Genomic DNA, 14,182 nt, shown 5'->3' with positions numbered 1-14,182 from the left:
TACGCTCTCAGTCATGCAAATGCTTGACAATGAAATGGTTTTAGCAAGGTGTTTTTTTGTCAATTTTTCAGTGATACTCTTACAGCTTGTATTCTCAGAATTGGCACGATAGTCAAGCAACACATTCTGTATCTTTTTCAATGGTCAAAGGTGAAAATCCGCCTGTCAAGCAGAGGAACAGAGTTCGATTCCTTGACCGAAGGCTGCCATTTTCGCTGGGAGCAGGTCGTTTAGGCCATTAGCGTTTAGGCCGCAGTCGTTTAGGCCCCCCTGCAGTCGTTTAGGCCAAGCTACCTGCAGCTGAAATCTTTATTATTGTACATTCGTTATTATTTGAAGTGGGCGTTTTATTTTGAAGACGGTTTGTGCAGTTCCTCTTCCTTTCTTCACGTTCACCAATCGACATGTTTACACCGGTGCGGCACTCACTGACGATGTAAGTTATGTTCATACTGATGTGAAATGAATGTGTACATATTACTTACCTTTCTTGCTCCTGGTGTGTATTTGCACTCTTTAAAATGTCCGTTTCTGCTCGTTAGCTTGATCGCGATTTAGCATTGTTAGGCTAACCGAATTTGTATTATACAGCATTATTGTCCAATGAATGTGGCAATGCGGATGATTATTTCCACAATTTTATGAATTTATAAATCACCATTTATTTAATAAAAAAAAAAACGTTTCCACACTAAAGTTGGTTATTAAATAATTTACCATAGTTATGTAGGCTACCCAGACAGACCAGTAGAGCTGACTTATATCTTATAATAACGAATGTACAGTAATAAAGATTTCAGCTGCTCAGGTAGCCTGGCCTAAATGACTCCTCTGTTGGCCTAAACGACTTCAGGGGGTCCTAAACGACTGCGGCCTAAACGCCAATGGCCTAAACGACCTGTATCCTTTTCGCTCAGCAGCTAGGGATTCGCCAAAGTCTGTTTCAAACCATCAGAAAATCTTTTTAAAACCTGCAAAAATTGACTTTACATGTAAAGAATAGCAGATGAAACTCCCCTCCTATCCATAATTATGAATATGTTGATGTTGCTATCATTAACGTGCAGTCATACATCTTCACACAAGGATGAAATAAATAAAGGAGGAGCAAGTAATGTTTCCGCCCAGTTTCGAACAGAGAACCTTTTGTGTGTTAGGCGAACTTGATAACCACTACACTACGGAAACTGGCTCCATATCTGTTCAAGAGTGTTCCTGAAGCCAAAGAATGAGGTAAGTTTTCCCAAATTTTGTTGCTCGCGGAAAGAGATTGTGGAGTCGTAACAAATTGATTCAGAAGTGGGATTGTAACACACTCCTCTGGGAGAGCATGGATAAATAGAAGCATCGTAAATGAATATGCAAGAAGAAACCAAAAAAGATTCAACTATCAACACAGAGGTGTGACGTCACATACCACAGATCCTCTCAGCAGGAATTGTGCACTCTGGTGTCATTTCACAACTGACTAGCCTACTCAACTCATCTTCTTTCCAGAACACAACCATGACAGCACACACCTGAAGGTTTCTCCGAGATTTGAACTCGGATCACTGGATTCAGAGTCCAGAGTGCTGACCTTTACACCATGGAACCCCTTCCACAGTCAATTTACGCTCTCAGTCATGCAAATGCTTGACCATGAAATGGTTTTAGCAACGTGTTTTTTTGTCAATTTTTCAGTGATACTCTTACAGCTTGTATTCTCAGAATTGGCACGACAGTCAAGCAACACATTCTGTATCTTCTTCAATGGTCAAAGGTTAGAATCCGCCTGTCAAGCGGAGGAACAGGGTTTGATTCCTTGACCGAAGGCTGCCATTTTCGCTTAGCAGCTAGGGATTCGCCAAAGTCTGTTTCACACCATAGCATCAGAAAATCTTTTGAAAACTTGCAAAAATTGACTTTACATGTCAAGAATAGCAGATGAAACTCCCCTCCTATCCATAATTATGAATATGTTGATGTTGCTATCATTAACGTGCAGTCATACATCTTCACACAAGGATGAAATAAATAATGGAGGAGCAAGTAATGTTTCCGCCCAGTTTCGAACTGAGGACCTTTCGCGTGTTAGGCAAATATGATAACCACTACACTACGGAAACTGGCACCATACCTGTTCACGAGTGTTCAGGAAGCCAAAGAATGAGGTAAGTTTTCCCAAATTTTGTTGCCAGCGGAAAGAGATTGTGGAGTCACAACAAATTGAGTCAGAAGTGGGATTGTAACACACTCCTCTGGGAGAGCATGGATAAATAGAAGCATCGTAAATGAATATGCAAGAGGAAACCAAAAAAGATTCAACTAGCAACACAGAGGTGTGACGTCACAAACCACAGATTCTCTCAGCTGGAATTGATCAATCGTGCAATCTGGTGTCATTTCACAACTGACTAGCCTACTCAACTCATCTTCTTTCCAGAACACAACCATGACAGCACACACTTGAAGGTTCCACCGAGATTTGAACTCGGCTCATGGATTCAGAGTCCAGAGTGCTGACCTTTACACCATGGAACCCCTTCCACAGTCAATTTACGCTCTCAGTCATGCAAATGCTTGACAATGAAATGGTTTTAGCAACGTGTTTTTTTGTCAATTTTCAGTGATACTCTTACAACTTGTATTCTCAGAATTGGCACGACAGTCAAGCAACACATTCTGTATCTTCTTCAATGGTCAAAGGTTAGAATCCGCCTGTCAAGCGGAGGAACAGGGTTCGATTCCTTGACCGAAGGCTGCCATTTTCCCTCAGCAGCTAGGGATTTGCCAAAGTCCGTTTCACACCATAGCATCAGAAAATCTTTTGAAAACTCTCAAAAATTGACTTTACATGTCAAGAATAGCAGATGAGGCTCCCCTCCTATCCATAATTATTAATATGTAGTTGTTGCTATCATTAACGTGCAGTCATACATCTTCACACAAGGATGAAATAAATAAAGGAGGACCAAGTAATGTTTCCGCCCAGTTTCGAACTGAGGCACTGTCGCGTGTGAGGCGAATGTGATAACCACTACACTACGGAAACTGACACCATACCTATTCATTAGTGTTCCGGAAGCCAAATAATGAGGTAAGTTTTCCCAAATTTCGTTGCTCGCAGAAAGAGATTGTGGAGTTGCAACAAATTGAGTCAGAAGTGGGATTGTAACACACTCCTCTGGGAGAGCATGGATAAATAGAAGAATCGTAAATGAATATGCAATCTGGTGTCATTTCACAACTGACTAGCCTACTCAACTCATCTTCTTTCCAGAACACAACCATGACAGCACACACCTGAAGGTTCCACCAAGATTTGAACTCGGATCACTGGATTCAGAGTCCAGAGTGCTGACCTTTACACCATGGAACCCCTTCCACAGTCAATATACACTCTCAGTCATTCAAATTCTTGACCATGAAATGGTTTTAGCAACGTGTTTTTTTGTCAATTTTTCAGTGATACTCTTACAGCTTGTATTCTCAGAATTGGCACGACAGTCAAGCAACACATTCTGTATCTTCTTCAATGGTCAAAGGTTAGAATCCGCCTGTCAAGCGGAGAAACAGGGTTCGATTCCTTGACCGAAGGCTGCCATTTTCGCTCAGCAGCTAGGGATTCGCCAAAGTCTGTTTCACACCATAGCATCAGAAAATCTTTTGAAAACTCTCAAAAATTGACTTTACATGTCAAGAATAGCAGATGAGGCTCCCCTCCTATCCATAATTATTAATATGTTGATGTTGCTATCATTAACGTGCAGTCATACATCTTCACACAAGGATGAAATAAATAATGGAAGAGCAAGTAATGTTTCCCCCCAGTTTCGAACTGAGGACCTTTCGCGTGTGAGGTGAACGTGATAACCACTACACTACGGAAACTGGCACCATATCTATTCACGAGTGTTCCAGAAGTGAAAGAATGAGGTAAGTTTTCCCAAATTTCGTTGCTCGCGGAAAGAGATTGTGGAGTCTTAACAAATTGAGTCAGAAGTGGGATTGTAACACACTCCTCTGGGAGAGCATGGATAAATAGAAGCATCGTAAGTGAATATGCAAGAAGAAACCAAAAAAGATTCAACTATTAACACAGAGGCGTGACGTCACATACCACAGATCCTCTCAGCTGGAATAGATCAATCGTGCAATCTGGTGTCATTTCACAACTGACTAGCCTACTCAACTCATCTTCTTTCCAGAACACAACCATGACAGCACACACCTGAAGATTCCACTGAGATTTGAACTCGGCTCACTGGATTCAGAGTCCAGAGTGCTGACCTTTACACCATGGAACCCCTTCCAGTCAATTCACTCTCTCAGTCATTCAAATTCTTGTCAATGAAATGGTTTTAGCAACGTGTTTTTTTGTCAATTTTTCAGTGATACTCTTACAGCTTGTATTCTCAGAATTGGCACGACAGTCAAGCAACACATTCTGTATCTTCTTCAATGGTCAAAGGTTAGAATCCGCCTGTCAAGCGGAGGAACAGGGTTCGATTCCTTGACGGAAAGTTGCCATTTTCGCTCAGCAGCTTGGGGTTTGCCAAAGTCCGTTTCACACCAAAGCATCAGAAAATCTTTTTAAAAACCTACAAAAATGTACTTTACATGTCAAGAATAGCAGATGAGGCTCCCCTCCTATCCATAGTTATGAGTGTACATATTGCTATCATTAACGTGCAGTCATACATCTTCACACAAGGGTGAAATAAATAATGGAGGAGAAGTAATGTTTCCACCCAGTTTCGAACTGAGGACCTTTCGCGTGTGAGGCGAATGTGATAACGACTACACTACGGAAACTGGCTCCATGCCTATTCACTAGTGTTCCGGAAACCAAATAATGGGGTAAGTTTTCCCAAATTTTGTTGCTAGCGGAAAGAGTTTGTTTATTCGCAACAAATTGAGTCAGAAGTGGGATTGTAACACACTCCTGTGGGAGAGCATGGATAAATAGAAGCATCGTAAATGAATATGCAAGAAGAAACCAAAAAAGCTTCAACTATTAACACAGAGGTGTGACGTCACACAACACAGATCCTCTCAGCTGGAATTGAGCACTCTGGTGTCATTTCACAAGTGACTAGCCTACTCAACTCATCTTCTTTCCAGAACGCAACCATGACAACACACACCTGAAGGTTCCACTGAGATTTGAACTCTGATCACTGGATTCAGAGTCTAGAGTGCTGACCTTTACACCATGGAACCCCTTCCACAGTCAATTTACGCTCTCAGTCATGCAAATGCTTGACAATGAAAGAGTTTTAGCAACATGATTTTTTTTGTCAATTTTTCAGTGATACTCTTACAGCTTGTATTCTCAGAATTGGCACGACAGTCAAGCAACACATTCTGTATCTTCTTCAATGGTCAAAGGTTAGAATCCGCCTGTCAAGCGGAGGAACAGGGTTAGATTCCTTGAACGAAGGCTGCCATTTTAGCTCAGCAGCTAGGTATTCGCCAAAGTCCGTTTCACACCATCGCATCAGAAAATCTTTTTAAAAACCTACAAAAATGTACTTTACATGTCAAGAATAGTAGATGAGGCTCCCCTCCTATCCATAATTATGAATATGTTGATGTTGCTATCATTAACGTGCAGTCATACATCTTCACACAAGGATGAAATAAATAAAGGAGGACCAAGTAATGTTTCCGCCCAGTTTTGAACTGAGGACCTTTCGCGTGTGAGGCGAACGTGATAACCGCTACACTACGGAGCAAAAGTTGGGGTAGATATGCGTATTACATGTAAGTGTCACGGCGAATTATGCTGTAAGACTGGAGAAGGTGGGAATTTGCCAGGAGTTAGGCTTCACTTGAAGTCCGGGAAAAGTAAGAAATAATTGAATGGAATGTACACTCTAATACACAGTCAGTATTGTGAAGTGTTACCTAAAGTCCTCTGTCATTGTACAGAGACGCTATGATTTGCTTGTACAGCACCTAAAAAAAAAACCTCACTGTTGTCTATATTCATAGACACACCCAGCCTCGCTTTCAATATAACACAAGCACTCACATTCTATAATTGCCATCAGCAAATTATATGAAAATAATATAAAACATCTTATGAGAAGAAAAAAAAAGACGGTTGTTGCTCTCGTTTATTTTTTTTAAGGTTAGTAGATGTGCAATGTTCAGCTGTCAGAAATGAAAGGCTAGCCTAATCTTTTGTCATATTTGGCTGTGATCACTTTTTTGTAGCCTATCAGAATTTATATAGCCTATGACGTTCTCCCAAACAACCAGCTGTTGTAGTTTCAATTAACTAAAATAAATGCAGTCTACTACCTACAATGGGTGTATAAAAAGCGGAAAATATGTTTGATATTAAATTAGCACGCTACTTTTATTTTGGCGTTACTTCCGCTTCCGGTCTGCCCGCCGTCATGTTCGAATGTAAGAAACGAAAAATGAAAAAAGTAATTTCCAAAAACCAAATTTTGTCCGTTATTTGATTTTGGTTTTTTGTTTTTTTAGGAAGACAGAAAAATCTGTTTTTGGTTTAAAAAAAATAATTGAAAAAGGACAGCTATTTCCGTTTTTTCGTTTTGACAGAAAAACGGATTATACTTTGGTACCCAGACCGGACAGCCAATCAGAGTAGCCTGAAGACCTTTGATCTTGCGACAGCCAATCAGATCAGCCTGAAGACCTTTGATCCTGCGACAGCCAATCAGAGCAGCCTGAAGACGTTAGATCCTGAGACAGCCAATCAGAGCAGCCTGAAGACCTTTGATCCTGCGACAGCCAATCAGAGCAGCCTGAAGACCTTTAATCCTGCGACAGCCAATCAGAGCAGCCTGAAGATGTTTGATCCTGCGACAGCCAATCAGAGCAGCCTGAAGACCTTTGATCCTGCGACAGCCAATCAGAGCAGCCTGAAGACCTTTGATCCTGCGACAGCCAATCAAAGCAGCCTGATGACCTTTGATCCTGCGACAGCCAATCAGAGTAGCCTGAAGACCTTTGATCCTGCGACAGCCAATAAGGGCAGCCTGAAGACCTTTAAACCTGCGACAGCCAATCAGAGCAGCCTGAAGACATTTGATCCTGCGACAGCCAATCAGATCAGCCTGAAGACCTTTGATCCTGCGACAGCCAATCAGAGATGCCTGAAGACATTTGATCCTGCGACAGCCAATCAGAGAAGCCTGAAAACCTTTGATCCTGCGACAGCCAATCAGATCAGCCTGAAGACCTTTGATCCTGCGACAGCCAATCAGATCAGCCTGAAGACCTTTGATCCTGCGACAGCCAATCAGAGATGCCTGAAGACATTTGATCCTGCGACAGCCAATCAGAGCAGCCTGAAGACCTTTAATCCTGCGACAGCCAATCAGAGAAGCCTGAAGACCTTTGATCCTGCGACAGCCAATCAGATCAGCCTGAAGACCTTTGATCCTGCGACAGCCAATCAGAGCAGCCTGAAGACGTTAGATCCTGCGACAGCCAATCAGAGCAGCCTGAAGACCTTTGATCCTGCGACAGCCAATCAGAGCAGCCTGAAGATGTTTGATCCTGCGACAGCCAATCAGAGCAGCCTGAAGATCTTTGATCCTGTGACAGCCAATCAGAGAAGCCTGAAGACGTTCGATCCTGCGACAGCCAATCAGAGCAGCCTGAAGACGTTTGATTCTGCAACAGCCAATCACATGATGACGTGATTAGCTAACTGAAAATATTTTCTTTTTTGGTTCATAATTGTTGATGGTTTCTTTTTGTGGTTATTCTGTTAGTTAGTTAGTTAGTTAGTTATAGTTATGAAAGGAAATGTTTGAATTGCTACCAGTGTGTGTGTGCGTGTTATATAGTTCTGTTGAGAATGTGTTTTGAATAAAGTGTTTGTTGTTGTTTGTACTATTTTGTTTACTGTGTATTCCTTTTGTTCCTGAGTTGTGCGTTTGGGTTCAAGTGCTAGTTCTATTAGTTAAACACATGCCACACAGACATGAGTTGTTTTGTTTTAACACATTCAAACCATTAAAATGGTACTCCACTTTTTCCGCACACCTGCAACATTTTGGCTTCAAAATAGCAAAATCCAAGGTCACATTACAGGGTCTGACATGTTCACTCTTAACTGTAGGCTTTGTCAGGGTGTATTTTACTGTAATCTCCAGAAATCCTGACATGGGCCCAACAGTGAGGAGGACCACCACATTGTCCAGATTGAACAATCTAGACACCAAACTGCTGAAGACCTTGTATGGAGAGCCCGCTGGGACTTTCACTGAGGCAGACAGGAAGAGGCTTCAGTGGGTAATCAAAGCAGTAGTAGTATTAGCTAAATGAAGGAATAACATGAATAAGAAAAATCTGTGGAACTCTGTTATTTTATGTCAGGGACACTTTGTTTTGTCTATTTCTCAACATATTCTTATTCCCAATCATACAAGGCTGTAAGACAAACATAATAAATCCCTGGAATAAGGGTGAAGCTTGTCCGCTGACATGTATACATACACAACCGCCATGTGCAAAAAGTTGGCGGCGAGTTATGCTGTAAGACTGGAGAAGGTGGGAATTGGCCAGGAGTTAGGCTACACTGGAAGTCCGGGCAAAGTAGGAAATAAGTGAACGGGATGTACACTCTAATGCACAGTCAGTATTGTGAAGTGTTACCTAAAGTCCTCTGTCATTGTACTCTGTACAGCACCTAAAAAAAAACCCTCACTGTTGTCTATATTCATAGACACACCCAGCCTCGCTTTCAATATAACACAAGCACTCACATTCTATAATTGCCATCAGCAAATTATATGAAAATAATATAAAACATCTTTTAAGAAGAAAAAAAAAGACGGTTGTTGCTCTCGTTTATTTTGTTTTAAGGTTAGTAGATGTGCAATGTTCAGCTGTCAGAAATGAAAGGCTAGCCTAATCTTTTGTCATATTTGGCTGTGATCACTGTAACTGTCACATTTCTATTTCTACATGTTTTCTGTATTTTTATATTTATTTTGCGAAGCGCCACTAGAGGGCACTGTGATGTCAGATTGTGCTTGTGCTGAGTAGCAATAAGTCAAGAAGAAGCGATCTCGAAAGGTAAAAGAAAAGGAAAAGTATGGACACGGGTTTAAGAAACGAAGCAAGCCAAGCAAAATAAGAAGAAAGCCTAATTCCTTATGTGGTACTCAGCCAACGAGGTATTTTGTCGGTTTTATGTTGTAGAAGTAGTTTTATTTGCCAACTGTCTTTTATTTCAAGCAAGCTAATTGTTGTCCTCTCTGTGTTTTTAGTTTTCACGGTGTGTTTATGATTCTAAAACAAGATGGATTCAATAAATTGCATCAGTTGGGAAACCACTTGTGTCTGTCGGTACCTGGAGGAATTACAATCACTTTTTTGTAGCCTATCATAATTTATATATATATATAAATTATGCAGTCCATCGCCTTAACCTCTCGGCCACCTCGTCCTCTCTCTTATAAGTTTGACCATAAAAATTTCCATCTTAAACTACAGCTGGTATAATTTCAATCTCAAATTGAAGCCTCATTAGAAACAATGGCCTTGCGTGCAGAGGATATGAATTTATCCTCCTTTCACAAAAATAGAATCATTATTATCTAAATGTGGTACCATGTAGGGATGTTTGAGGTTGTTTGATTTAAGATTGGGCGAAACAAAAGCAATTGCACTTAGGATAAGTCAAATTTAAGGTTGGGGTTATTACAATCTCTTCAGAATATACCCAAATGTGGAAGGCAAATTATGTCAAATTATAAAGGGCTTGCTTTCCAGGCAAAATGTGGCGGGATTGATGTCCGCACTCCTCAGAAATCTTTTAGGTGCTATTCTGGTGAGAGGCCTTAATGGTCATCTTATAAAGACCAACCAATGTGCAAATTCAAATTTGTTTAAAAAGGGAAAGAAAACAGAATCTACAAAACCATGAAACACTACGGATTTTCCACGTCTCACTGATCGAACGCAAGACTCTACTTGATACATTCAACCACTCTGAAAAACACTGAGAAAAACCAACAAGCTTCAGTTGTGAGATCTATTCCTTTTGATGTATCAAGGAATAGATTGTTTTGTCAGAAATGGTTCGTTAATTTGGAAGCGCTAAGAATGCATCAACAGAAGGGGAATTAGCTCAAATGGTAGAGCGCTCGCTTAGCATGTGAGAGGTAGCGGGATCGACGCCCGCATTCTCCAGTTGTCTTTCCTTTGTCCTCTGTGGAGGAAATGATTAACAGCTGGATGTGGCAAAGGTGGATGCAAACTGAAAGAAAGACAGCTCTTTCACATTAGCCTGAAGTCACACTCAAAATTCTTCATGATAGATTCAATCGCCCAAATGAACCGAGTGCAAGCAAATAAAAATATTGCGACAAATGCATTGTTTGAAAAGCCTGCTTGTAAGAAGTGGAATCAGAATTAACAAATAACACACCAGCACACAACTTGAATGGGATTCGAACCCATGCATGTTTCTTTCTAAGTCAACTTTTAGCAACCCTGGGTCAATAATGTTATCGTTGTCGGCAGGACTCGAACCTGCACGGGGAGACCCCAATGGATTTCTAATCCATCGCCTTAACGTCTCGGCCACGACAACCACATACACTTGTGTTCACCTTTGACATTCAACGGTTACAAATCATCATTTTCATGAAGGACTTCAACTCCTGAGACAGACCTAAGTAATGGCGATCAAGAAAAAGCTTATATTTTGTTTGTTAGAAATGGTCAGTCTTCGAAATGGGTCAGAGGAAGGAGCTGTCTCTTCAGAGATCAATCTGTGCAGAAGTTCATGTGATCAACCACACGTCTGGCCTTTGTTTTGTTTAATCAAATGGTCTAAGGAACTTGTGCTTCTTTCCAGGTTAACTTTTAGCAACCCTGAATCAATAATGGAGCCTCTCCGTCGGTAGCCTATCGATGGCTCGTGACGGAGTCGCCGAGGAGCGTGAGCCACGGGGCCGAGCCTGGTGCTCCGCGGAGTCTCTGTGAGCCGGAGGCCAGGAGAACAGAGGAGGACAACCGCGGCTGTCCTCTGTCCTCCGGCCCACGCAGCCGCCGCGAGCACCAGGCTCGTCTAGTAGCCTATTAGTTAGCACTAGATGCTCAACTATGCAACCAATTTCTCTCTATGACTAAATGAATAGCTGCATGATGGTCAGAAGAGAAAACTAAAGTCACTCTTAGTGTATGAACTCACCGTTGTCACTGTCCACTTGCTGTCACTAAACATGTTGCTCACGTGCACTGCGTCCCAGGCTCGTCTGTTAGCCAATTCGCTCTGTGCATAATTCGCTCTGTGCAAGACTCTACTCCCGTTCTACTTCCGCTCTCTCTCGAGTGTGTGATCCACTCCTTCCGGTGCTATCGCTAACTAGCTAGCAGTAGCCAGACACGTATAGCTTGATAGATCTCTCTCTCTCTCTCTCTCTCTCTCTCTCTCTCTCTGTGATATTTATAGTAGTAACTATGTACTGTGTGTAGATAACATTTAGGACAGTTGTCCTGTAGATACTTTAGATTTGTAGATTTTCAGCACCCTGAAAAGTACAAACTTTTCGGAACTAGAGGTAACGATTCAATCAGGTTTACACAGCTATACAAGCACAGTCTTGTTTGGTTGTGGTGGTGTTCATCTTTACAAATCTATACAAAACCTGAAGTGATAATGGTCACTAATGAAGGCTTACAACTGACCTGAGACCATACCTTTTGTACTCATTGAAATGAGTGCCCGAGTGTAAAAATCTATGTGGATTGTTGATATTGGATTATTGAATAAGTGTTGTTCAATATTTACTTAGTAAATTCTACATGTTGTAATGTCATCTCTGTGCGTTTTCATTTTAATTTCAAGTCAGGAACAACCCAAAGCTAATGTAACGATGACAATGACACCAAGACTGTTTTTGAATGAATAATTTATTATTACATATTCAAAAGATATACACATCTCATTACAACAATGAACAATACAGCCTCTACACTGGTAGAGATTTGCACAAACAAACAATAAAGATCAGTTCAGGTTTTGTATAGATTTCTAAAAATGAACAATAACTGATTGGAAGAACTGATGGTTTGAACTGACTGAAATAACTGATCATTTGAACTGACTAAAAGAACTGCTGATTGAACTGATTGAAAGTGCTCCCAATTCATTGCTGAGTTGCCCATGCCTTCACTAACGGCCCATTCTGATAATTGACCAGGAAGCAGGCCACACTGAACAATTCGTCAATGTTCCCACATATAGACAGTGGTATCTCCTTGTCGAAGAGTTTGTTCTCTTTCACTCTCCTTATGCACCTCTCCACGTTCACTCTCAGCCATGCAATTGACTGCGTCTGTCCGACATCCTCTCGACTCATTTGTTGTTTGTTGCTGAGAAAGGCCGGCCGGTACACCTTACAAGGAGCAAGTTGTCCACAACAAACCCTTTGTCCACCATGATGGCCATACCTGGCTTCAGCAGCTTTACACTCCCGGACTGCTTAAAGATCTGGGATCACTCATAGAGCCTGCATACAGTCCGGACACAAAGGTGACAGCACCGTGGGGTGCCATGCCAACCAAGGCCTTGAATGTAGTGTGAGATTTGTATGTGGAAAAAACCTCACTCTGAAGGAGCAGAGAGGATGGCGTCTGACAAAATATCTCCGTACAATAAAGGACCACCTTGTGTCAGAAAAAGCTGCAAACTCAACTGGCAGGTGAGCTCTCACTGTCGCTGGCGCTGGCTTCCTAACAGGCAGTACAGGAAATGAGTCCATGTGGAGATGATTCCACTTGGAGCAGTGCGGTGAATGCTGAACCTCTCTGCAAGATCCCTGGGAGGAAAACCCACTGACAGGTACATTAGGAAAAGAAGAAACTCGTCAGTGGGTCTCAGTTTCTGTTGAGATATAAAAACAAAAGGCCTCTGTTTAGTTACTTTGACATTGACATTATTATTACAAAGCATAAATCAGAAAACTTTCGTTTTGTTTTGTTTTTGTGTGTTTTTGTTTTGTTCGTTTGTTTGTTTTCAGTAACGTTTTACATTATGCATTGCCGTTTGGTGTGTATGTTTTTTTTTTTATGTGAAAGCAATAAAAAATATATTAACAAAAAAGGCCTACACCTTTTAATATCACGTCACGTTACGTCATCACCTACCGTTGCTGGGTGATGGACTGTGCTGGTGCTGGCAGAGGCTGTCTTGGCGATAGTTATGCGCACCATCTTGTGGGTCACAGCAGGTTCGATTAATGTCCAGAATGCCATGAAACTCCTGTAGGACGCAAACCTGGTATAAAACCGCACGTCATCATCTGATGCAGACAGACGCTCGATGCCAAAATGCTGACGATGTTTGAGGACTTTTAATTGCTGCTGTAACTCCCTAACCTGACGACGTAGAGCTTCGTTCTCGTCGGCTAAATTACTCGCCCTCGCTCCGGTTTGAGGGACTACACAGTAATCGTGATCTGGAGCCCTTTCGGTCTCCATCTCCGAGTCCGAGTCTGACTCTGGGGCAGGACTCTCGACCCGCGGACGTTGTTCCCAGACACTTGGTCTGGGCGCAGGTAGTTCATACCCATTCCAAGAAAAGTAAACCGGTATGGATCCCTTCTTCAACCTCCTCAGTCCCCCGGCAGTCACGTTGAAATCAGCCTGCTTAAAGATGCCTCTCCTGGTGGCAAGTCCAGAAATGTTTTACAAGAACAATGGGGACACGCAACATTTGGTACCAATTGGCGAATTATTCTGTTAAATCTGTCACCGATGCTTGTTGTGTGGTTTGTATGAAAGACGCACAGCCTGTAGCTTTTTCAGGAGTGCCTGGGGAAGTTGATCCTTTAACTTGTACTGCCTATGCCATCTGCTCTAAAGGCAGTCGTAATGTGACGCTGTACCTGCCTGAAGTTGCCCCTGAGATGACAACGTCTCCATTCCGTGGTATGAATTGTACTTATCACCTGTGTTTGACACATTGTTGGCTGATGAGAGGAAGTTATTTTAAGGGCGTGGATGGCAAATATCATAGTAAGGGAGACCATTATCCTTGGAGTACTGAATGTCGCATTATTCCACCACCGCCACAGTTTAAGTTATCTAGAGCACAAAATACTTATATAGTTTGCTATGAATCCCAACCTGAACCTGCAAATGAATTCAGCAGACATGCCCTGGGCAGTGTCCCACCTGACATGTGTAATGTTACTAC

At 41.9% G+C, this 14,182-nt stretch overlaps 5 non-coding genes across 5 annotated transcripts; all 5 read right to left on the bottom strand.

Moving 5' to 3' along the window:
• Window positions 1-2,035: 2,035 nt before the first annotated feature.
• Window positions 2,036-2,108, bottom strand: trnav-aac (transfer RNA valine (anticodon AAC)). The gene has a single exon. It is a non-coding gene; the product is annotated as a tRNA-Val (tRNA).
• A 1,692-nt stretch (window positions 2,109-3,800) lies between these two features.
• Window positions 3,801-3,873, bottom strand: trnav-cac (transfer RNA valine (anticodon CAC)). Its single transcript has one exon. It is a non-coding gene; the product is annotated as a tRNA-Val (tRNA).
• Window positions 3,874-4,724: 851 nt separating this feature from the next.
• trnav-cac (transfer RNA valine (anticodon CAC)) lies at window positions 4,725-4,797 on the bottom strand. Its single transcript has one exon. It is a non-coding gene; the product is annotated as a tRNA-Val (tRNA).
• Window positions 4,798-5,647: 850 nt separating this feature from the next.
• trnav-cac (transfer RNA valine (anticodon CAC)) lies at window positions 5,648-5,719 on the bottom strand. The gene has a single exon. It is a non-coding gene; the product is annotated as a tRNA-Val (tRNA).
• A 4,769-nt stretch (window positions 5,720-10,488) lies between these two features.
• Window positions 10,489-10,570, bottom strand: trnas-aga (transfer RNA serine (anticodon AGA)). The gene has a single exon. It is a non-coding gene; the product is annotated as a tRNA-Ser (tRNA).
• Window positions 10,571-14,182: the final 3,612 nt, after the last annotated feature.

Source organism: Odontesthes bonariensis, chromosome 11, assembly GCF_027942865.1.
Source record: "Odontesthes bonariensis isolate fOdoBon6 chromosome 11, fOdoBon6.hap1, whole genome shotgun sequence".
NCBI classification, from domain to species: domain Eukaryota; kingdom Metazoa; phylum Chordata; class Actinopteri; order Atheriniformes; family Atherinopsidae; genus Odontesthes; species Odontesthes bonariensis.
Note: the sequence above shows the minus strand (reverse complement) of the source record. Positions and strands in the feature narration are given on the sequence as shown.